Genomic DNA, 23,837 nt, shown 5'->3' with positions numbered 1-23,837 from the left:
AGAGTGACTGGTGTATGCAAGCAGACTTCGTACAATCAACTGATGAATTTTAATAAATGACAAGTTAAATCAAAGTCACTTTGCCTAGGAGTTGTAAAAAAAAAAAAAAAAAAGGAAGTGGTCTAAGCAGAAGAATTTACTGCAAATGTAACCCGTGTTTAGGTTGAAACAAGGTCTTGTTTATATTCTTAAAAAAATTTTTTTTTTTTTTTTTGCCCAGGAGTGAATATAGATTGGAGTGCAATTGCAGAAGTTAAGATAGTCTTTAAAAACTTGAGTGGACATTCCTTGATTACTACTCAGGAATAAAAAGCAGACTTCAAGTGGTCTTTTAGAAGGAAAAGTGTTGAATTAAAATGAAGGATTCCTATTTTCCCACCCATATTTTTAGCACATCTAAAATAATTGTGCATATATACAAAGACAATGATATTTAAGTTGGTATAATTCTTAAGGCTTCAATAACCTACACTCAAATTTCTTCTCATTTTAGGTTTTTGAATATGTTTTTCTTTCAGAGGCAGAATATGGGATCACAGTTTGGGCAACATTGAGTATCAATTTGTCTAAAAATGCCTTATTGTCTAGTGTTCTACTTAGAGTCTTTAGGCAGTGACTGTCTTGGCTTTGAAATTTATTTTTTTTAAGTACAGAAATACATATTCTTTTAACATGAAAATACATTTTACTGCTGAAATAGGTAATATGCTGTACTCCAGACATAGGAATAAAACTATCCAATCCTAATATTTTACATTAGCAACTGAAACCCAGATGGTTAGTAATAAATATATTATTACATATTAATATTTTTAAGTGGTCAAGTAGCACAAAAGGCCAAGTGCTGGACCTGTATTTTAAAACAATTGTTTTTTTCACAACCAACTAACAGGGCATAGGTTAAACCTTATGAAAAAGTTATAAGATTATACCTTATTTGAAGAATATCTAATTTTTTTTAAGAAGGAGTGATATGAGTACTATTTCTTCCAGAGAGCAAGAAAATGATGTAATGTTTTCATTCCATCACAGTGATTTTTTTCATTCTATTTTTTCTTAAGATAATATAAAATGCTGACTTGAAAATAGAGCTACATTTTGCAAAAGCATTAAGTGGGCACTGACTTTTCTTTAAAGATGGAGGCATAACTGCAGTGTCAAAAATAAGTATCATGAATGACTAGTTCTGCAGTGTAGCAGGCAATTCAATCAAATAATTTGACTATTTGAGCACTTTAAAAAGAACACCTTGTGCAAAAACCAAGGGTATCTAGCGACTCCTTCAGTCCATGTATAAAATATCTCTTGTAAGACATGTATACTCCAACACGTCTGTATTTGTTGTTTCATTTAGTTTCTATTCAATTTGTTCTCCCTCTTTTTTGATCCTAGCAGATACAATAATGACAGCCAGGGCAAAAATAAATATTCTTAGTTTTTTCATCTGTCAATATGATTGATATATAATAACTGAAAATAACATGCTCTGTTGTGACTAATCAAAATACTGCAGTTTTGCGGTATAGCTAGTATGTAATGAAACCTGAGAAAACAAAATGTACCATAACTCTTTGTTCATGTATTCTGTTAATGTAATGGCATTTGACATTACAGTTGTAACTTCTCTACTTAAATCTACCATTGTAAACTATTTAGCTTATGTGGGATTATTTATTGGATGTCTAGTTGGAAAAGCGAAAGATCAAGCTTCGAGATTCATGAAGTTCTTACCCAGTATATTAAACAGTAAAAAGTCCATCATAAATTTTTCTTACTATTAATTGGTCCCCAAAGAACCAATTTTGCACATATGCTAAATTAGGTTCATTTACATCCATCAACTAATCTGAAAGACTTGCACATCATAGAGAGCAACTCCACCTGTCTAACTGAACTTCTGCAAGATAGGAGACGACCTTTCTTCAGGACCACGGACAGCGCTCCAGGCATTGATTTATTCTGGAGTAGTACATTGAAAGTAGTGCATTGAATGGGTAATGTGCCATTTGAAGTGACAATGAGCATAATTCTACCACACAGAGTCTGGGAATTTGAATTATTGCATTGTTCACATTGTCAAGAGGATTATTTTGTCAACTGTGCTGTGTGTATATTTCAGTGTGACTTACTGGGATTGCCTGGCATACCCAGGATGTGCTAATAGTCATCCCTTTCCAGGGCATACTACTACAAAAGCCATTTACATTAACTGTAAATCCCCTCATGAGCACTAAACTGTTCTTCATTTTTAAAAAAAAATGCCTGAAAGACCACTAAGAATTCAGAATACTGAATAACATCAATGCTATTGCTATCGATGTTCAGTGGCTAAAGACATTTCTAAAATGTACAATTAGTTATTGCTTTAGAATTCTCCACCTTCAAGTTTTCATCTGTTACAAGAGTAATCAGACTAATTATTGTTCTTTCTAATTAAACTTCATTCACTCCCAGGACAAAAACACAAACAACCCTTAAAAAAAAAAAAAAAAACCCTAAAACAAAAACAACAAAAATCCTAAAATTACCCACCCCCCCTGCTCTGAGTACTAGAAAAGAATGACCTGATGGTGTGGAAGATGCCTTACAGTAGGGCAATCTTGAAGTTATTGCAAGTTTCTCCCCAATACTGATACTAGACATCATAGTTCTGAGACTATATGATTGATAAAGTTATTGTATAGTGTTCACTGACCAAACTGAACTCTTTTAAAAATCGTGTCAGTTTTGTAATTTGTTCCTTTTTCAAGGAACAAAAAGCACTATTTGGTGGCAGGGAATCATATATTTAGTAACAGTGAGATTTACACACCTTATCCCATAGTTACATTTGCTTTTGTCTATTTTAACCATATGGCAACCTTTATTTCTAGAAGCCAAAGCTCTGTAGGTTCCAAGGTCAAAGCAGAGATGACAAACTGCAAGTACATACATATATGCACACACAGAGGAGACCTGTATCTAAAAGTAAGCCTCAACACACACACACACACACACGCACACGCACACACACACACAGAGAGAGAGAGAGAGAGAGAGAGAGAGAGAGAAGGTCCTGACATGAAGAGATATCAAGCCTATGATAAATTAGCAAAGAACAAAATGCATATCATGTTCATGCAAAGCTTGTTCCAACAACAAAATGCCATTAGCTTCATCTTTCACTGTGTTTTTATATTTACTGACACTAATGACCTCTTATTCTTGGGCACTATTACTTGAGAAGCAATTTTAGTTCTCTATTCTCCCAGTGAAAATGAATCTTATTCTAGTTAGCTGCCACCTGCTGGGGCATGTACAAATGTGTAACAATCCTTACAGCCTAACGTTTAAGAAGACAATGCCTATACCTTTTGCAAGAGACAGCAAATACATATCCCAGAACAACCTGAATTTCAAAGGTGTTGCAAAGGTTCTTCCATGCCATACCTATATTTAAATTGTTTTACACGGAATTCTTTCTAAAGATTCCACTTGACTTGTCACCAAAGTCCTGCTGTTACGTGACATTTGAGATACCTCATCTCACAGTAACACCTGACCCGTTCTTCCATGCATATGGCCTGTTGTATGGAAACTAAGCTAAAATAAACAGGCTGTTCATCCATGGCATTAGAGGTGCCAGAGAATAAAGTCAGAGCTGATATCACTTAAAACCACACTGTTGCATACTTACACTTCACTCTTCCTAACTACGAATGCTCTGGTATGCAATCCCTTGTGATTCTGAACACATATCAGCTGTTCCACCAACATTCTGCTGCATTGATGATTAATGACATTTAGAGTTTTAATTAATTTTTAGATGCCAAAAAGAAGTGTATCTTAATTAAGAAATTGAATTGGAATAGCTTTACATTTCCTGGAAGCTTTTTTTTTTTTCTTTTTTTAAGATTTTAGTCTGTGCAATCTTCAATGGGTTTTAACAGAAGAAAACTAACAGGGAAGACTTCCAGGCATCACTTATTTTTCAATCACTTTCCTTCCGTGGGTTTCATATTGTTTGTTTGTTTGGTCGGTTGGTTGTTTAATAAGTTCCTAAGGCCACTGAAAGCTGCGGTGATGGTTACAGTAATGGTTTCTATAAAAGTTAGGCAAATCAAAAATTGAAATATTATTACCTACCTTCCAGCAACTAAACTACAGGCTAGTTACGATTGGAATGAATCAATCATCTCTTGTGTAATAATTAATCCATAAGGGAATTTCTGATGACAGAATACTTACAGTATGAAGATGAAGAAGTGCTAGAAGGTTGTCTGTGTGTTACCAAAAGGACAGTAGTAGTAAGTTTTCTAATGTCCCCTATTCCCTTAATTGGAAATCATTACCTAGGGGGTCTCAGTTAGGTCGTGGTGTTTAGTAAAGAACTCCCTGAAGGTAAAAATATCAGGGAATGAGAGTCATTGAAAGTTTTTGCCGTTTACGATCCACCCCGGTGACTCCCCTTACCCTAATGGGACGTCCTCCGAGTTTTTGGTTTTTCGTTTGTTTGGTTTTTTTTCAGGCGCTCCGGGTACTGGCACTGGTTAAAATGAATGTCTGTACTTGAGCACAGAACTAAGGAGCAGGGTTAATGGAAAAATGGGCGGATGGAATGAAGGCTTGGGAGTTCGTCAGACCCGCAGGCAGACACACGGGTTCTTGCCATCTGTCTCTCTTCGCCTCGCGTGAGTCCCGGTAGCTGAGGCCACTTCCTGACACGTCCACTTATTAAATTATTTTATGTGGAGAACGCGAGCGCCCGCAGCCAACCGAGCCAGTTGCATCCTTGACGGGAATTGGCTGAGGCGAGCGGGACAAAGCCACTCGCAGCGAATCGGTCCAGCGGGTACCGTGAGCGCACCGGGCTCCGCCGCGCGGCTGTTCGCCTTCTTCCTCTCCAGGCGTTAAAAGCCCCTCGCCCACCCTCGGTCCCTCCTGTGGGAACGTACACCTCGGGAGGCAGCCCCGAGCGGAGCCCACCGGGGGGAGTCCTTACCTCTCGCTGCGGGTGAGGTAGGCAGGGAGGGGGAGGGGTGGTCCTCGGGGAGGAGCAGCCAGAGGAGGTCGGGCGGGAAGTCTGCTGCTCCCGGACAGAGGAGCGCAGCCGCGGGCGCCGAGCGCGAGTGACGGCGGCGGCGGAGACGAAGACCGTGGAGCGGCGGCGGCGGCGGCGGCAGCGGGAGCGGCGGAGACAGACACGCCTCCTGGCGGGGGTTCCTCGCCTCTTGCTTTAAAGGCGCCGCACTCCTTTCCCTGCGGCCCCTGCACACTCTCGGCGGCTACGGCCACCAGGGCGCAGCGCTCCCCCCCGGACCTCAGGAGCGAAAGTGCGAGAATTCTGGGCGCCACCAGGCTCGGACGTTATAAGTCCGCTGGCCGAGACTTCATCTCCTGCGCACACCCCCGCCTGCTCTGGGATGGGGGGGACCGGGACTGAGATGTTCGGTCAGGGAGTGATGAAACCCCCAAGGAATTTGCCTGGCCCCGGGTTGTGACAACACATGTAAGGAGCCCGAGCACGTTCGGTTCTGGGTGGTGGCTTTTATACCTCTTCGAAACCATAGCAACGAAACTTATTTGCTGCCAGGATTTGAGGAGCAGCCCGTAGTCTCCAAAGTGGCCCTTTTAGTCCAACTACTACCATTTCCCTTTGAGGTTTGCGGTAAAGATTTTGTTTGACCTGCTCCTTACTCCCACTTGCACCTCCTGTGCACACGCTACCAATGCTCTCTCCTCGCGCTGCCCGTACCCCTTTAGATGCCTGGAATCCGCGCACCTCTCCTCGCCTCCGTTGCTGAAAGTAGAAAGAGACTTCCCCCGGGCGTCGGCGAGAAGTCTCTGTGCCTGTCTGAGGGCTTAATGGCAGACGTCTTCTTGGCCCCTGTCCCCGCCCCCGGCCTCCGAGGTCCTTGAACTATCAACCCAAGCAAATCGCAGAAAGAAGTTGGATTTTAGATCTGGTGGGAGCCGAACCTGAGGTCTCAGGCTCTACGGTTGTAGAAAGGAGCCTGGGGAGAAGTCCCGGCTAGGCAGCCGCCAGTCTAAATTCCCTGGGGGACTTTTTATCGGGCCCGAGGTGGGGAGGGGCACCTAAGATCTACAGTCTTCGCGAGGCTCGGCTTCAGGGAGGAGCCTCCGGCCAGGAGCACTACAGGCTTCCCCTGCTTCTCAGCAAAAACGATTAGCTTCTGCAAACAATCTCTGATTTCTGCTCCTCTGGGTCGGATAAGTCAACATCTATTCAATACCAATGCTATTTTATCCTCGGTCCTACAATATTAACTAGAGCAGAGACTTAGCAAGTTGCCCCCAGAGGAAGTTGGCGAGCAGCGATTCGCGAGGTTTAACTGAGGCTGAGCCGGAACAGGCCCTGCGCTGAGCCCGGAGACAATTTTCAAACGGGTTGTATGAGGAGGGGCCAGGTGAGATCCCGTGGGTCTGCGGGATCCTTCAGCAGTCCTGATCCCCAGCGGCACTCAGATCTGTAATTTCGAAGGCCCAGAAGTAGAGAGGCTCTGCGTACCCAGGGACTAATTGTCTTGACTGGAGACGAGCGAGCGTTTGTCCTTAGGTTGCTTCCTTCCCTGCAGCCCTGCCCTCTCCCCCTCTTTCCCCTCCCTCCCCCCCCCCCCCCCCCCATAAAATTAAGCCCTCGTCGGAGCCTGGCTCAGCTTCGCCACCCTCCACGCCCTGGGGCTAGCGCCTGATTCAGCCTAGTCCTGCAACACACAGAAATAGTCCTGCCCAACCCTACCTGGCTCTTGCGCAAAACCACCAGTCTTGGACACCACCTCGGAGTGGTGGCTTCTTGGACACCACCTCGGAGTCTCCTTACCTCCTACATGCCTACTGTGCCCGCCCTGGTTGGGGAGACTCAGGACTTACAGAGGTTAAGGAGAGATTAGTTAGTGGCAATGGAGAGTCTGTTAGTCATTTAAAGATCCAGGGGGTGGCAGGGAGGCTCCCGTAATTAAGTCAACAGCAGCCTTGTTGTACGGAGTAAATAAATAGTCAATGACTCCATTGTGCCTTGTGGAGCGGGCAGCACAGACGCGTGACTGGCTCTGGGCGCCTGGGCTCCAGCTGCTGTGACCTGCAGCCTAATGGGCCCTCGAGGCAGAGCCCAGTTTGGGCCAGGCCCGGAAAAAAAATACCCTATTCAGTCCCATTCCCCCACCGGAGGAATGGTGACAACTTGTCCACTGGCCAAAGACACTGTCCTTGTCATCATACAATTCAGCCTTGCCACTTCCAGGAGGGAGGAGCAAAAAGCTGCACACAGAATAGATTCCAGTGCAAATCCCTGGGTGAAGGCAACCTGCTCTGTTTTGTTGTAGCTCTGAGAGAGTAGAACAGGGAGTGTGTCTCATCTGACTTTAAGTGTTCAGCATAGGGTTTGGCATACAGTGAGTGCCGCATGAAAAAATGAGATCACTGGATCAACCTTACACATTCCACACTGTTGTCCCCTACCACCTTTGATCTGGGAAAGGGGAAGCTTCAAACAACTTTCTCTAAGTGCTCTGTGTATTCTTAGAACCTAGTAATAAATCTCTTTTCCAGAGCAACCAGGACACATTTATAAAGAAAGAAGTAACAGACACTAGCAAGGGCTTGGAGGGCAGGGGGAGAGCTAGAAGAATGAAACAAATCAAAATTATGCATGTTGTGACAAATTCATTTCCTCAATAACAAAATGGTATCTGAATTCTAATGAGAAAAGTAGAACAACAAGGGAGCATTAGACTATACACACCCATTTAACCCTTCAAGGTAAAATTCTTCCACACCATAAAGAGATATGTTCCAGAATTTATTTCAGGGTTTATGAGGTCATACTTTAAGGGAGCAAGGATCCCAAATTTCTTTAGGGTCAGTGGTGAAGCTTTTTCTTCTCGATTCCTAGTCATCCTTAAGAATTAATCTTCTGTCTCTGAGGAGGTCTGAGTTCCTTAGCTAGAGTCTTACGCAGGAACCACCTCTCTATCTTCCCTTTCTTAGCTCTCAAAGTACTCTTAGAACATTAGCAGGTCTACGATTCTGACTCCTGAGGACCCAGAACAGACCAATCTGAATTGCCAACCTGACTGCAGGTTTTGTTTGCTTGTATGTTTTGGTCTTCCTTGTTTATCTTGTTTTTAGTTTTTTTTTTTTTTTTTAATGTTTATTTTAGAGAGAGAGATAGAGAGAGCAGGGGAGGGGCAGAGAGAGGGGGAGACACACTGAACTCACAAACCAGGAGATCATGACCTGAGCTGAAGTCAGACACAACCTACTGAGCCACCCAGGCGCCCTTCAGTCTGCCTTGTTTGTACTGAATGAGAACTGGAAAGTATTACGTTGGATCAATTAGTCCGAAGCCTTCATTTTACAAGACACACAAGACAAGGTGAGAGAAGAGGAGTGACTTGCTTGCTCAAGATGTGGCAGAACAAACACTGTCTTCTAGCTGCGTAAAGCAGCATCAGGCTGTCTCCTGTCATCCACTTTCAAAACTTAGAATCATATGAAGTTAAGACTAAAAGAGACTTCAAGAACTTCTACTCTATTTCAGGGTCACAGAACTTTCTCTCATCTGGAAAAATAAATGTGTATATGTTTACTTGGCCTTGAAATTTTTCATACAATAATAGAAGATACACATATCCCCTGAAAGCTCATTGTAGGCTAATCCACTCCCTACATCCCAGGCTAAAAGCCTCCAGTCTAGTCCAACAACATCATTTTACAGCTGATGAAATCTAAACAGCAACAACAGCAACAACAAAAACCTTAGAGTTGGAGTGAGTTAAGGACAATTCCTGGACACTAGGCATCCTGATTCCCACCTGTCCCCATTCCCTCAAGTCTTCTTAGCTGTAATTGGACATACATTACACTGAGGTATTAGTAACTCATAATGACTTAATGGATTTTTATCTCAGAATAATTAATATCTGACCTTGAAGGATGGGATCTATTATTCCTTTCTGAAACCTCTCAATATATTTACTGAGTACATACTATCTGTCAGGCAACTGCTCTAGTGCTAGCAAAATGGCAGTAAATAAACAAAACCCCTACCCTCACTGAAGACAGTTTAATGGCAGGAAGATAGACAACAAACAAACACACAAGCAAATATATAACATGTCAGATAGGAGTGTTAAAGAGAAAAAGCAAAGTGAGCAGAATAGGACATGTTGGGGAGACAGAGATGAGGGAAGGTGTTATGTTACATAGGGTAGTCAGGGAATGTCTCCCTGATTAGTTGACATTTGAGTAGAACTCTGGAGGAAGTAATAGAGAGATCCATGTACCTAGTTGGAAGAAGAGGAAATATCAAGTGTCAAGGTCCTATGGTTGGAACAAATGTAAAACCCCTAAGGAAGATCAATGAAGCCAATTCCCAGAGATGAGATGGGAGATTGATAGAAAATCCAGTAAGAGAGGAACAGAGGATCAGGTCTTAGAGGATTTTGGATTTTTCTCTAAAAACAACACAGAAGCCTTGGGAGGGGTTTGACCAGAGGAGATGTATTATCTGACATAAATGTAAAAGGATATCTTTGGCTGTTCTATTAAGACAGGCTAGACTTAAAAAGGGCAGAATTTAGGCAGGACAACTAGCTATGAGGCTACTGAAACAATCCAGAGAAGAGCCAGCTATGGATAGTAGTAGGGCAGTAGCATGAGGATGGTTAAAAAAAAAAAAAAAAAAAAAAGATTACTGATATATTTTTAAGTAAAGCTGAGAGAATTTGGTGATATATAAAATGAGGAATGAGTCTAAGATTTGGGGCCTGAGTAACTGCAGAATGGAGACACTATTTATTGAGATGAGAAACACTATAAAAGAAGAAGTTTGGAGGATATAGGATGAATTAATGAAGGAGAATTTGGACATGGTGGATTTCTGACATGCATTAGACATCTAGATAGGCCAAATGGGCAGTTGTATACAATAAATGTGGTGTTCAGAGGAGAGGTATACATTGGGAGTCATCAGGTCATAGAGTTAAGAGACAAAAGAGATCATCTAGGGGATAAATATAGACAGAGAAACGAAGAGTTTTCAAGACTGAGCACTGAGACATTCCACAGTATAGGCATTGAGGAGATGACAAAGAAACAGCAAAGGAGACAGAGAAGTAGCAGGCACTGAGCTAGAGGAGAACCAAGATTTTTCCCAGAAGTCTAGTGAATAAAGTAATCTCCTGAGTGAGTGACTGCTCAGCTATGCTAAATGCTGCTGATAGATGAGATGAGTGAGCAGTAAGAATTTGCCACTTGACTGAATGGCCACTAGTGGAAGCTACCAGTGAGCTTGATGAGAGTGTGCTTGGACTAGTGGTAGAGATTAAAGCATGTTTGAAATAAGTTCAGGAGAGAATAGGAGGAAAGGAATTGAAGATGGAGAATAAAACCGTTTTTCCCCCAAGGAATTTTGTTTGTAAGTAGAGAAGAGGAACAGGGCAATATCTAAAGGACAAGGTGGAGCTAAGGGATTCTATTTTTTTTTTAATTTTAATTTTTTAAAAATTTACATCCAAATTAGTTAGCATATAGTGCAACAATGATTTCAGGAGTAGATTTCCTTAGTGCCCCTTACCCATTTAGCCCATCCCCCCTCCCACAACCCCTCCCATAACCCTCAGTTTGTTCTCCATATTTATGAGTCTTCTGTTTTGTCCCCCTCCCTGTTTTTACATTATTTTTGTTTCCCTTCCCTTATGTTCATCTGTTTTGTCTCTTATTTTTAAACAAGAAGATGGTATAGAACGTTAGTATTATGATGGAAGTAAATCAAATGCTGTTGGAGAAGAGATGAATGGTTGCCCTTAACTAGTCATGAGAGGATGCAATCAAGTAGACAAACACAGGGGTTAGCCTTGAATAGAGGGGTCCATGAATTCAAGTAATAGGAGGAATTGGTAATAGGTAAATTGGTGTTGTAAGTGGTGTTGAGGGCCTACTTTTCCTATGTGTATGTGAGCTCCAAAGCCCCAGACTGGGCTGCCTTGCTCCATAGATACCTTCCTTACTATTCTCTGGCTCCTACCATCCTAAGTATCAGAATGGTGCCCATTTGCCCTCCCAGTAGCTTACATACTGAATTTTTCAGGAAGGCAAGGGAAAGGAAGGAGAAAATAGGAAGTGGAGAGGATGTGAGGTCCTCTTGTTACTCTTTGCATTTTCTTTATGAAATAATAATAATAAAAAACATAAGCTGAGGGTCTTGGAAAGGAGAGAACATATTAGATGTTTAGGGAGAATAGAGAAAGTGTGAATTTTTTTCAAGTTTTTTTAATTTATTTTGAGAGAGAGAGAGAGGGAGAGAGAGAGAGAGAGAGAGAGAGAGTAAAGTGAGGGAAGACCAGAGAGAGGAGAAATAGAGCATCCCAAGTGGGCTATGCACTGACAGCACAGAGCCCAATGTGGGGTTCAAATACACAAACCTTGAGATCATGATCTGAGCCAAAACCAAGAGTCAGATGTTTAACAGACGGAGCCACCCAGGCACCACAAGAAAGTGTGAGATTTTTATTTAGAAGAATGGAAGAGTGAAATGATAATGAAATCTAGTTGGATGCTTGGCCTACACTCAGAGCCACTTGAAATTAATGATCAAGAATCTAACTAGTGAGCATGATCATGTACTCTTCCTTTTTTTTTTTTTAAGTTTTATGTTTATTTAAGTAATCTCTACACCCAATATGGGGCTCAAACTCATCACCCTGAGAGCAAGAGTCACATGCTTTTCTGACCTAGCCACCTGGGCACCCCTCATGTACATTTCTTTAGCAATCTTTAGTGTACAAGAGCAGGTTTGGTGTAGGTAAAGAGTTGCATTCAAGAAGGGTTAAGGTTTTGCCAGGCTAGTGTGATGAAGAGATAGGGAAATGATGGAGTTAAATGTGTATGCAAGGTTGTTCTTATGTTGATAAACCATGAAAAGCAAGAATAAAGTGAGGATACAAAGAAGCAAGAAGGGATCAAAAAAAGCTGATAGAATTAGTGGGGTCACTCTTTGGTACAAGTTTTGATGTAGCTGGGGTAATGAAGAGAGTGAATGAGTTGAAAGGTAGCATGTGAGGGTTTAAGAGTTAGTGATACTTGAATTTAAAATTATAGAGAAAATGTAGCTTTGGACAATGATAAAGCCTATGACCTCATTGTTAAAGATAGCCACTAGCCACATGTGTCTGTTTAAATTTAAATTTTAATTAATTAAAATTAGCTGTCATGGTGGGTTTGCTGAAGAAGACCACTGGCCTTGTGTGATTGGCTATATGTGAGAGTCCACACGAGAGGCTTAGAATATTGTACACAAAGATTATTGATGATCTTGAGCAAATTCCTAAAAATGCAGCATATAGAAAGTATACAGTATAGATTACAAATAAAACGTTGGGTGTGGTTAAAGCAGAACCGGATGTTAAGAAATTTTAAAAGACTAACTTCAGGGTGGCCAACTAGAAGAGGTGATTCTTCTGGCTGAAAATGAACTAAATCGGGCAAGAAAATGATACAGTGGAAATCATGGAAGCCTTTAACAGAAGAGCCTCTCGCCATCCAATGGAAATGGCCAATATCATTATTAAATGAAGAGTGTGTTGATGCGAAACTGATTTAATTAAATGTTCTGTTATATGAAAAAAACTAAAATCCAGTTTCTCAGTCACATCAGTCACTTTTCTAATGGTCAATAACTACATGTGTCTGATGGCTACCATGTTGGGCAGTGCAGATACAGAATATTTCTGCCGTTACGAGAAGTTTTGGTAGAACAGTGCTGGAGGAAGTCTGGGAGTAAGTGATGGAGGTAGGTAGAGGACAAGATGGTTAGAGCAGTGAAGGTCAAGGGAGAAAGGGCACGGTATTTGAAGTATCATTGATTTGGATATTGAAATCATCAGTAATGATCACAGGAATAGTTCTGATGAGAGTGACAATGAGAGTCTTCAAGGAATGGGCTGGGAGTGGTGACACAGGAAGAGAAAGAAAGGTTAACAAGTGGTAAAGTCTGTTGGCATAAACTTTAAAGTTCAAGGGTTTTAGGAAGGAAAAGTGAATATTGATATCTGGAAGCAGCAAGAATACCTACTCCATCTCCAGGTCCAGTGGCAGTTATGGTGAAGGAGAGAAATAGCCATCACATGAGAGGTCTGCAATTCTCTAAAGGAAAAATTCAGAGAAGAAGCTGTTAACAAACTAAAAGTTCACAGGGGTACAGTGGAAGGGTTTTTATTTGGGAATGTATATAGCAATTTGGAGATGAGAAATGATACGGGATGACCTCCAAGCTCAAGGCTTTTTGTAAGGGCTGATATAAATAGAGGTGAAAGGCAAGTTGGGGTTAAGCCTAATGGTCTCCAAGGAATATTGCGGTGCTGTGGCTGTGTTATTTGTGGGGTAGATGAGTGGGATTTTCCTGGGATCCTCTTTTTTACTTCTTCCTATGAAGGTGTGGATCAGGGAAGGTCTTATCAAATGCATAATTCCTATTTTAAGGATGATAAGTCTAATACAGAGAGAGGTCATGTAACTTGCCTATGGGCACACAGCTAGCAAATGAAAACCTAGGATTCCAACCTTTGTAGTTTATTGTTCTTGCAAGTACATCAGAGGAGGCAGGTAGAATACAATAGAATCTGTCCCAGCTCTCTGCCTCTTATCCCAAAAGGTTTCAGATGTTGCTGTAAACTGTGAGGGATAAAGCCCTACAGATCAGGCTGGGAATGCACAGGACTGAAGAATATGGAGCAACTAGGATTGAGCAGATTTGCTTCCTCAGCAAACCCTCGAGAAAAGCCTTTGTCTGGAGCCAGAAATCGGAAACAGCTGCCTCTCAGTGGGGAAACCAGCTTAAAAGCAAGCTGAAGGCTCTTCCTCTCAGACTTTATCAGAGTCCAAGGAAAACCCCAGAACTTGATCATATCCCTTAAGAGTGTTCTCAATAGAACCTAAAGGATATTTTTCACCAAGGGCTCATTTCTTGTAATAAGTAAAACTAAAGACAAAAACTTCTAGTAATGACCGTACATCCATAATGATAATATCTTCCTAGTTATTCCTTCTATGGTAGAATCTATACCTACTAGCTATATTCTCACTGTCTGACTATGTAAATGTAAATGTTTAGTGCCTTCCAAAATGGGAAATGGAGATTATTCCTAAGAACATTGTATTCATGGGTTGTTTTAATCAATGAGAAGATAGAGTTAACTTGTATACATCACAGGATTCAAGCAAACTTTGTAAACTGGTTCAGAATGTCAAATAGGGCTTTATAGTTTGTTTTTTTTTTTTCAATTCAGCACTGAAACATTCTGATTGATTCACTTCATCATAAAATAAGTTGTTGGAAACAGAATTAGGGCTGTTTCCTTAATGGGCTCTGCCTAGAGAAGTCATCAGTGTTATAGAAAGCTGCTATGGAGGACCTTTAGAAACTGACCAGGGTGCCAATAGATTTTTCCTCTTTTACTTTAAAGCAGTGGTTCTAATTAGCAAAGTTTTCAAATTTATTATTGCAGGATTTCAAATTTCTTAAAGCTTCAAGAGCCGACATTCATTAGGAATATGGACACTGCTGACCACCTACCTTTTACATTCCTTCCTACCAAAGGATCACGTGGACTGTTGGAGCACGGCTGTCACGACCTTGTTTGCATATGCACTGTTGGAGAGCACACAATAGAGGTAATAGAATTCAGTTATGGTTTTTAATTCTGTAAATTAATGGCTGAAGCAATAAGTTTAAAATGAAAAGGAAATAAAAGGAGAGGAAGCTAGAATCAAAATGCAGGCCCATATTCTGTATCCTAAAGGAAAGTGTGAGAATCGAAAAATAAACTTTTATTTTGCAGTCTATTGTCCTGACAAACTTTTAATATATAACTGTTTTAATCTGCTGCCGGATCAGTGTCCCTTTGTAAACATATGTTAAATCTGAGTGCAAAGAGATGAACAATAGCAATGCATCACTTAACTGCATCAACATTTTATGTAGTTGATCATGTAAATAATCAGAAGCAGATTTAGCCTTTTCTGTGGACTGTAGGGACTAAGGATCTGTTGACCACATTTCTGCTTTACAAACAGAGCTATCCAACCAAGACTTGTTTACTAACTGGAAATGTGGTCAAACACACTGTCCTTGAGACTTTATTTGCTCTTCTAGGCCGACAAATTGATAACTTTGGAGCTATTTTGACAAAACTAGATACATATATAATTAGGAAAATAGAAGAAAAGAATCTGTGATATGGAAATGAATGATATCTGAATTAGAAATTGTTATTTTGGTGGGTAAAACAGAAGAAATGTAGTAATGTCCATATTTTCCAATATTTACCCTTTATATTATTTTATTTAATTAATTTAAGCTTTTTAAATGTTTGTTTTCGAGAGAGAGACAGAGCACAAGTCAGGGAGAGGCACAGAGAGAGAGGGAGACACAGAATCTGAAGCAGGCTCCAGGCTCTGAGCTGTCAGCAATGAGTCTGTCGTGGGGCTCGAACTCATGTACTGTGAGATCATGACCTGAGCCGAAGTCGGATGCTTAACTGACTGAGCCACCCAGGTACCCCTAATATTTACTCATCTTAAAGCAAGTCATAGGTTTCATATTTATATGCACTTCATTATATTTTTAACACTACAATAGGGGAATTAGGAATTAAGATCCAATTTTCAGAAGCCAGAATTTTGGAAATTGGTCTCAATTACATGAGGGTAAATTTAGGATTTGCAGATCTTTTTCACTTATTTCTCCTCATTCTATACTTATAATAACTATTACAGAGAGTAAAGGTTTATATCCTCCTCACTTCATAAACGAATAAAAAAAGGTTCAGAGTAATTTTATGGCACAGCAAAAACAACCTTACACAAAGAGTTCCACAAACTGAATTTCTATTAATATATAATGTCTTTGGTAATTCAGTTAACACCTACATGCTTCTGTTTCCTCATTTGTAAAATCAGGAGCAGGAATTAATATTGAAATCTATGAGGTCCTTGCAATTAAAACAAACAAACAAACAAACAAATAATAGTTTCTTGACAAACCAGGATCTCATTAAAGTCACTGGTGGAACAAGGACAGTACTCAGGACTCAGAATGGACTATTATCCAGATGATGAAACATGTCTGAAATCAAAAGCTGACCTGCAGAAGATGTATAGTTGTCTGCTTTTTTCCTTTACTTAGAGTCATCAGAAACATACAAAACTTATAATCTATCTTAAAAGTATATCTTCCAACCAAAAAAAAGATAAATTTTGTTCACTTAGCAAAAACCACTAAAAATACTAATCTGATAATTTTATGCCTAAAGTTAACATATACAGGAAATGATAATGATAAAAAAGTTTATAAATATCACCCTGATTAAACTCACTCATTATTTCGTCCGAAGCAACTAAACATTTGTAAGGAAAATTATGCGACTGAATATACTGGGTTGAATGGTATTCTCCTCTAAAATTCATGTCCACATAGAACCTGTGAATGTGAGTTTTTGTAGGTGTCTTTGTAGGTGTAATCAAGGTAATATGATGTCATACTGGATTAGAGTGGGCCCTAAATTCAGTATGGCTGGCATCTTAGAAGAAAAGGGAAATTTGGACACAGACACAGATGGAGGGAGGTATGCCATGTGAAGACGGAGGCAGAGAGAGATAGGAGTGATACATCTATAAACCAAGGAACACTAAGGGGTGCCAGCAACCACCAGAAGCTAAGGGAGAGGCATGGGACAATTTCTCCTTCAGAAATCCGAGAAGGAACCAACACTGCCAACACCTTCATTTTGGATTTCTGACCTCCAGAACTGTGAGAAAATTAATTTTTGTTGTTTTAAGCCACCCATGTTGTAGTACTTTGTTATGGAAGACTTAGGAAACTAATACATGGACAGTCTGACCAAACAATATTAACAACTACTCATTTCAATTGAACTCTCAACACAGACCTGCAATTTTTCTCTCTGACTCTTCTATAAAATTATTATCCATCTCCTACATTCCCCTCCAAACCTTCATTGCAGCTAATAACATGCTTCATTCCTACTCAAGACAAAAGAAGCCATCAGACAGGAATTCTCTCATCACCCATCAGCAAATACACTCTGCTGCTGTTGCCACCAGTTTCCATATTATGCCATATCCTTGATCATCCAAAAGATGGCATGATCCTACCTTTTCTTTTGAAGGCCATCCTGTGATTTGTGTCCTGGATTCTGCACCCACATATATTCTCAAGCATTCTGATCCTGTCGTTAAGCATCTCCTTCTTAAAAAAAGAAAAGAAAGAACTTTCCATCCCATGTCTGTCTTCAGTTACAGTCCCATTTCATCATTTATCTTCAAAGTAAAAGTTCCTGAGTAATCTGAGCTTGTTTCTATTTCCCTATATCACCTTCTTGACATACTCCACTTGGCATCTCTCCCCTCCATTCCATTGGAATTGTTCTTGACAAGGTAACCAGCCTGTTCCACATTGCTCAGTCCCGTGTTCCTGTTTTTCTCTTTTCTTCTTGATTTCTCAAGAGCATTTCATACTTGTAGACCAATATCACTTTGTTCAATATCACTTTTATTATGATGATTTAAAACGCTTTTATCACTGTTTTTGTTGTCATGATTATTTTAATGTTGGTACTACCATGTTTTTCTGCTTTTCTTTTTCAGTATCCTTTATGAGATCTCCCTTGTCTTACTGATTTCTAAATGTTGGAGTGATCCAGTTTAAATCTTCTCTCATACTACCAAGTGAATTAATCCAATGCCATGTCTTTAAAACACCATCTATATGCTTAAGACCTAAAAATATTTTATCTTCAATTCTTACTTCTCTCATAAGCTCTAGACTCTTATACTCAATTCCACTTGAATATCTAATAGGACCATGTCCCAAACAGAACTCCAAACCTATCTGAAACCTTTTACTTTTAGTCTATCCCATATCATAAATAGCAGCAACATCTATTCCATTGTTCAAGTCAAAACCATGAGTCACTCATGATTCTCCTCTTTTTCTCACCACCGCCCCCATTGCAAATTCATTGCCAAGTTAGCTCTCCTTCTAAAATATATCCAAAATCTATCCATCTCTTCATGTTCATTGCTATGACCTTGACCTAAGCCTCTATTATCTCTCATCTAGCCCACTGCCATAACAGATTAAATTTTATCTTTGCTTTCTGCTCTTCTCCCCTACAATCCACTCCCCACATAGCACCAAAGTTACCTTACACAGCATCTCCCTTCTTCAAACTCTCTGATATGTGATCCATTCAATGAAGTTTGTCATACTCAACTCCTTACAATGGTCCTACAGAGTCTACTCATCTAACTTAATTTCCTATCAAGTTCAGCCTCTGTCACAATGGCCCCATTGTGAAAAATATTGCTTGTTTTTTTCCCTTTTTTCCTAAATACACAATGTTCCTTTAGCCCTCATGGTCTTTGTACTCATTTGCTTGCTTTGCCACACTTCTTGTTACTTCTGCCTAGAGTTCTCTTGCCCTAGATATTCATGTGGTTGAATTATTGTCATCTTTCAGGCCTTAGTTCAGTTATTGCCTTCTCCAAGATGGCTTCCCTAAACCATCCAACCCCACCTGCTATGGTCCATCATGTTTTCCTGTTTCCTTTTCTTCTTAGCATGTATCAGTATCTGGTTCACTATAATATAAGCCCCATAAGAACAGGGACCATGATGTCTTTATTTATCACTTTATTCCCAGGACCTGACATAGATTAAGTAGACAACAAACATTTATTGATAAAGTCTTATTATCTCACAAGTACTATGCAAAATACAACTGATTTAGTCACAGAGATATAATTTCTTACATGTAAAACATGTATTTATCTCATATTCTTCATATCATATATGATATAAATTGTGAATTATGTCCATTCATAATTACAAGTTAAAATATTATAACAATTATTTCTACAAACTTATAAACTTCAAACTTTTCTTTTTTTTTTTCTTCCACAAATAGAACTTCACAATTAGATACAAGGAATACAATGGTCACTGCAGATGACCAATTTTCAGAGGTAAGCCTCTGTTGTTTTTCTGGTCATTGGGCAGCCAATACAGAAGACAGCAATTCTATCTAATTGTGCTCAAAAGGACCAGAGCTTTTAGTTCACATACTAATAGTGCATTGGCCTTTTCACTGTCACCAAGACAAAATTATTGGGGATATTCATTATATTCTAATTATTTCTCCCTTTTCCCAAGATTACTTGTTTGTGATTGTTTAAGGCCCTGTCAGGTGCTCTATATTCAACTTTCTCCTATAATATCTGATGGGAGCATAGAAAAGAGAAAACTACGTATTGTTTTTTTCTGGGTCCTTATACTGCTTTGTGGATTGAACAAGGAACAAATCTTTATTGAAAACTGTTATATGCAGACACTCTGTTGGGTGTGCATAAAATTTTGCATAGTTTACTTCATTAAATTCTGCTAAAACAATCCTTTAGGGAAGATGTGGAGATTAGGTGTGGTCTTCAGATGTTAGGTGATTGTTGAGCCTAATGCTGCTTACTTCCAAAGTTCACACTCTTTTCACTCTACTCTCAGAGAACAACTCTGATAACAAAGAAATAACATTTTTAAAGTGACATGTATTAGGTCAGATAGGAGGCTTTCTCCTGGCTGAGCATATGCTTTGATAATATGCTTGGTTTCACATCAGTACCATCAAGGAATTTTTAAAATAGTGTTCCCCTATTTTCTATAAAGTTGGTTATATTCCAGAAGGACAACTCTGAAACATTTTGAAAGTAAACTAATTTTCAGGGCCTTATCTCAGCATATTGTTGAAATATCCCATTTATGTCAGTTTTCTTACACTGTTTCATACAGACAAGAACAACAAAAAGCAGGGGTTTTTTTGTTGTTGTTGTTTTTGCTTTTTTTTTTTTTTCCTGGTTGAAATACCTTTTAAACAGAAAAGAATCCTAACTTCGAACTCCATTGACCCTATGTAAACTCTTCAATTTCAAAACTGATTTTAAGTCTGGCAGTTTCTATTGCCTGCATTAGAATGGTGAAGGAAATCTAAGATTAGACCTTTGAATGTGGGAAAGGAAGATGGAATTGATAGAAAACAGGAGAAGATGTGTGCCCCAACTCATTTCAACTGCAAAGTGAGGACTACCCCACCCTGGGTAAAGATTTTTCTAAAGATTGGAGCATATTGATGAAAAAACATTCTAAGACTATGATGAGTCTTCTTATATAGTAATTATATTAATTAATTTGTATACATCTTGTGTACTATTTAATGCAGAATTGGAACACATGATCTGAATATACAACAAAATAATTGAAATTGGACACTTTCAAGAAAATTTTACTTATGTTTACAGATGAACGCATGTTTTCTAATTAGAAAATACGCACACACATGAGAATATTTCATAATGTGGGTACTTGTTTACAAGTATATAATTTCTGCATTTACTTTTTAGCCCCTTCTATCTCCCTTAAGAGTACACAGACATACAGTGATTTTTGTCTTTGTCAAAGAAAGTGCTACAATTTCTAAAGCTGCCCATTGAGTGTTTCTGAGCCATAGCCAAGAGCTATTTCAAAATGAGGACGGATTTCTTTTCTCCCTGGGGACAGACAGCATGATGCTTCCTCAGCCCTGCATTCTAAGCCTTTCTCCCTCAGATCTTGTCCAATCCCTGGCGCAAAAAGACACTTCTTCTACTATTAAAATGCTGACAGCAATCAAGGTGGGAGTAAGTCTATTTTTTATTCATTTCATGTTAAATTAAATCATCTGTAATTCTGCAACCATGAATTTAGCCATTCACTTAAAGAGAAACAAAAGAGATTTCAACCACTCCATTGGAAAAGAAACAACTACCAAATTGTTCTCAGATATAGGTCAAGAACAGGTCATTGTGAATGAAGCTAAACATAATTATGACATACATTCATAATTCCTGGCATTGTGTTCATTCGCATCAAAGACCATGAAAAGAGGGTGTTTTAGATACCAACGGTTACAACCATCTTATCTAGCTGACCCATTGCTATGTTTTCTCAAGCCTGGCTTCCCCTCCATCTTATTTGCATCTGCTATAGTAGAACAACCATGCATTTTGTTATTGTTGCATTGTTTTTCCAATATAGTGGCTATTTCATATTTTCGCAGGACTTGAACAACCTGCATATAAATTCTCACAACACCCCTTCGGACTTCCCACATGGATTTAAACACCATATGCAATTATGTCATTTATATCAGTACAGAGAAACCAAGAAAGGTTAATGTTCCAATGCTTTTAACAGAGTTCTTTCTGCATCATACCATTTTATTTCTCTGTGAGAAAAAAAAAATTATAGTCATAGATGGTGATAAAAGAATTGAACCAAATAAGTCAGTATCATATTAATGAGATCGAGTCTAGCTTTGGCTCTCAGATTTTCCCCAACTTGCTACAATACTAGCACAAATGAAACTACCAACATCCTTCTCCACTATTTGGATTTTCTACCTATTTAATGTCCAGGGTGGGAGAGGGAATGGAAGAAGGGAAAGTAATACATCTTGCATGTGAATCATTTGCTTTATGAAGAAAAACAGTGTTAAATGATAAGTTTCAAAAATCCCTAATATCAATCCCATTTTGATATGAAAACAAGAGAAAGATATTTTAATAACTCATCTCAACTACTACTTTAGTGTTTTTGTTTGTTTAGTGGGGAGGGTGTGTGTGTGTGTGTGTGTGTGAATTTTTTACTGAATGCATGTGACCACGGCAGAATTCTCTCATCAGGACCAAGATTCCTGTTTGCTACTTGGAACAGACTTACATTTAGCCAGGAGCAAGTGCACAAATATTTCTACACTATTCCTGCTGTCCCCTGACTATCAACTGCCATACCAGAGCTCTAGCAAAACCAGGACTTCACACAAGAGAAGGCCAAACTAACTTGAGGGTTGAACATAAAGCCAGGGACTTTATACAAAACAGTTACAAAGACTACCAACCTATGCCCATGAAGAAACATGGATCTAAGATGAGAGATGAATGAGTAAAATAAGGATGGCAAACAGAACTCAGGTTCCACAAGCTGAGGATCAAGATCTAAGCAGCAGAGCTGGAGACTCAGACATTTCAAGAAAGCACGTGAGACCAATTAAAGATGGTGCCACCTTCATCCAAAAATAATAAAATAAAATAAAATAAAATAAAATAAAATAAAATAAAATAAAACAAAGAAATGAACTATATAACCATACAAAGACATGGAAGAATCTTAGATGTCTATTAGTAAGTGAAATAAGCCAACCCAGAAAAGCTACATATTTTATGATTCCCACTAAATCACAATCTGGAAAAGGCAAAACAGTAAAAAGATCAGTTCATGAGGGGTTTGAAGGGAGGGATGAATAAGTAGGGAGAAGAGGATTTTTAGGGAATGAAACTATTCCTTATGATATAAAATTGGTAGATATATGTCATTATATATTTGTCAAGACCCATAGAATGTACAACACCAAAAGTGAATCCTAATGTAAACCGTGAATTTGGGGTGATAATGATGTGTCAGTGTAGGTTCATTGATTGTGACAAAAGTACCACTCTGGTGCAGAATGTTGATAGTGGGGAAAGCTGTATGTGTTGTGTGTGGGGAGTGGTGGATGGAGGTATATGCAAACTCTACTTTCTGCTCCAGTTTTCTATGTACCTATAATTTACCTAAAAAATAAAATCTATTAAAAAAAAAAAAAAGATGATACCATCAAGGTCAGAGCAGAACCAGCAGTAAGACAGCTTTAGCACTGACTCAGAACATCAGGCCCAAAGAATCCCAAGCATCTTACTGTCCAGGGCCAGGCCCAACATTAGAGATAAAAGAACAGGATTGAACTTAGCATTAGATGATGCTGTGAACTGAACTGTCTGTTCCCAAAACTCATATTTTGAAGCCCTAACTCTCAGTGTGATGATATTTGGAGATGGGACCTCTAGGAGATAACTAATTTAGGTGGTCATGAGAGTTAGACCCTCATGATGAAATTAGTGTCCTTATAAGAAAAGACACCAGAACACTCACACATACACACGTACTGTCTCTCTCTCTCCCATGTGAAAACACAGTGAGAACGTGGCCATCAGAAAATCAGAAAGAGAGCTCTCAGCAGAACCCAACCTTGCTGGCACCCTGATTTCAGAATTCCAGCCTCCAGAACTGTGAGAAGGTAAATATCTGTTGGTTAAACCACAAGTCTATGGTATTTTGTTATGGTAGCCTGAGCAGGCTAAGACACATGTTATCAGCCAAGTCTCGTTTCACTTCAACTAAGGTCCATAAATCCCAACCTAAAACCTTGGATGTGGTAGATATTGACTATAGTCTTCAATCCCGCAAATTTCCTATCTTTGCTTTCTTCCTTTGGTCAGTAGCCAGATGCATTTAAATCTTTCACTAGGTACAGAAAAAATTGCTGAAGGCTAGAAAAAGTATTTAGATATCTACAATCCAATTTTGCTTTGCAAAAGAATATTATGGTACTCTGGATGAATACTTATTCTTCAATATAAAAAATGTGAAAAAAATTTTAAGAATACAAATGTATGGTGGTAAAGGGATCCATAAGATCCATTAACCTTTCTGTATTAAGTGTAAATGCAAAAGAAAATTAGAGGAAATATGGATAAATATGTTATTTTATTGTTTGTAAAACCTTGTCATTGAAATAACTTCAAAAAGATACCCTGTGTTTTTTTTTCTTATTCTTGGATTTTCTATATAGTTTCACATTCATCAAAGCCATTCTCTGCTTATTCTGACTCTTATTTCCAGAGTAACACAGCCT

The 23,837-nt window shown here is 39.2% G+C and overlaps 1 protein-coding gene and 1 pseudogene across 3 annotated transcripts in view; one reads left to right on the top strand and one right to left on the bottom strand.

Moving 5' to 3' along the window:
• Positions 1-5,149, bottom strand: part of GRIK2 (glutamate ionotropic receptor kainate type subunit 2) — a 651,919-nt gene extending 646,770 nt beyond the window's left edge. For 2 of the 3 annotated variants that reach the window (XM_042939447.1, XM_042939449.1), the window contains exon 1: positions 4,982-5,149. The gene's annotated coding sequence lies outside the window, so the exon portion shown is untranslated. Of the gene's footprint in view, positions 1-4,452; positions 4,712-4,981 lie in introns of those variants that run through there. The other variant, XM_042939448.1, reaches the window with a different exon arrangement.
• Positions 5,150-12,210: 7,061 nt separating this feature from the next.
• LOC122220733 lies at positions 12,211-12,601 on the top strand (annotated as a pseudogene).
• The last annotated feature ends 11,236 nt before the right edge of the window (positions 12,602-23,837 follow it).

The sequence above is a fragment of the Panthera leo genome, chromosome B2 (assembly GCF_018350215.1).
Source record: "Panthera leo isolate Ple1 chromosome B2, P.leo_Ple1_pat1.1, whole genome shotgun sequence".
NCBI lineage: Eukaryota > Metazoa > Chordata > Mammalia > Carnivora > Felidae > Panthera > Panthera leo.
The sequence above is the reverse complement of the archived record's forward strand: the minus strand, read 5'-3'. Positions and strand labels throughout refer to the sequence as shown.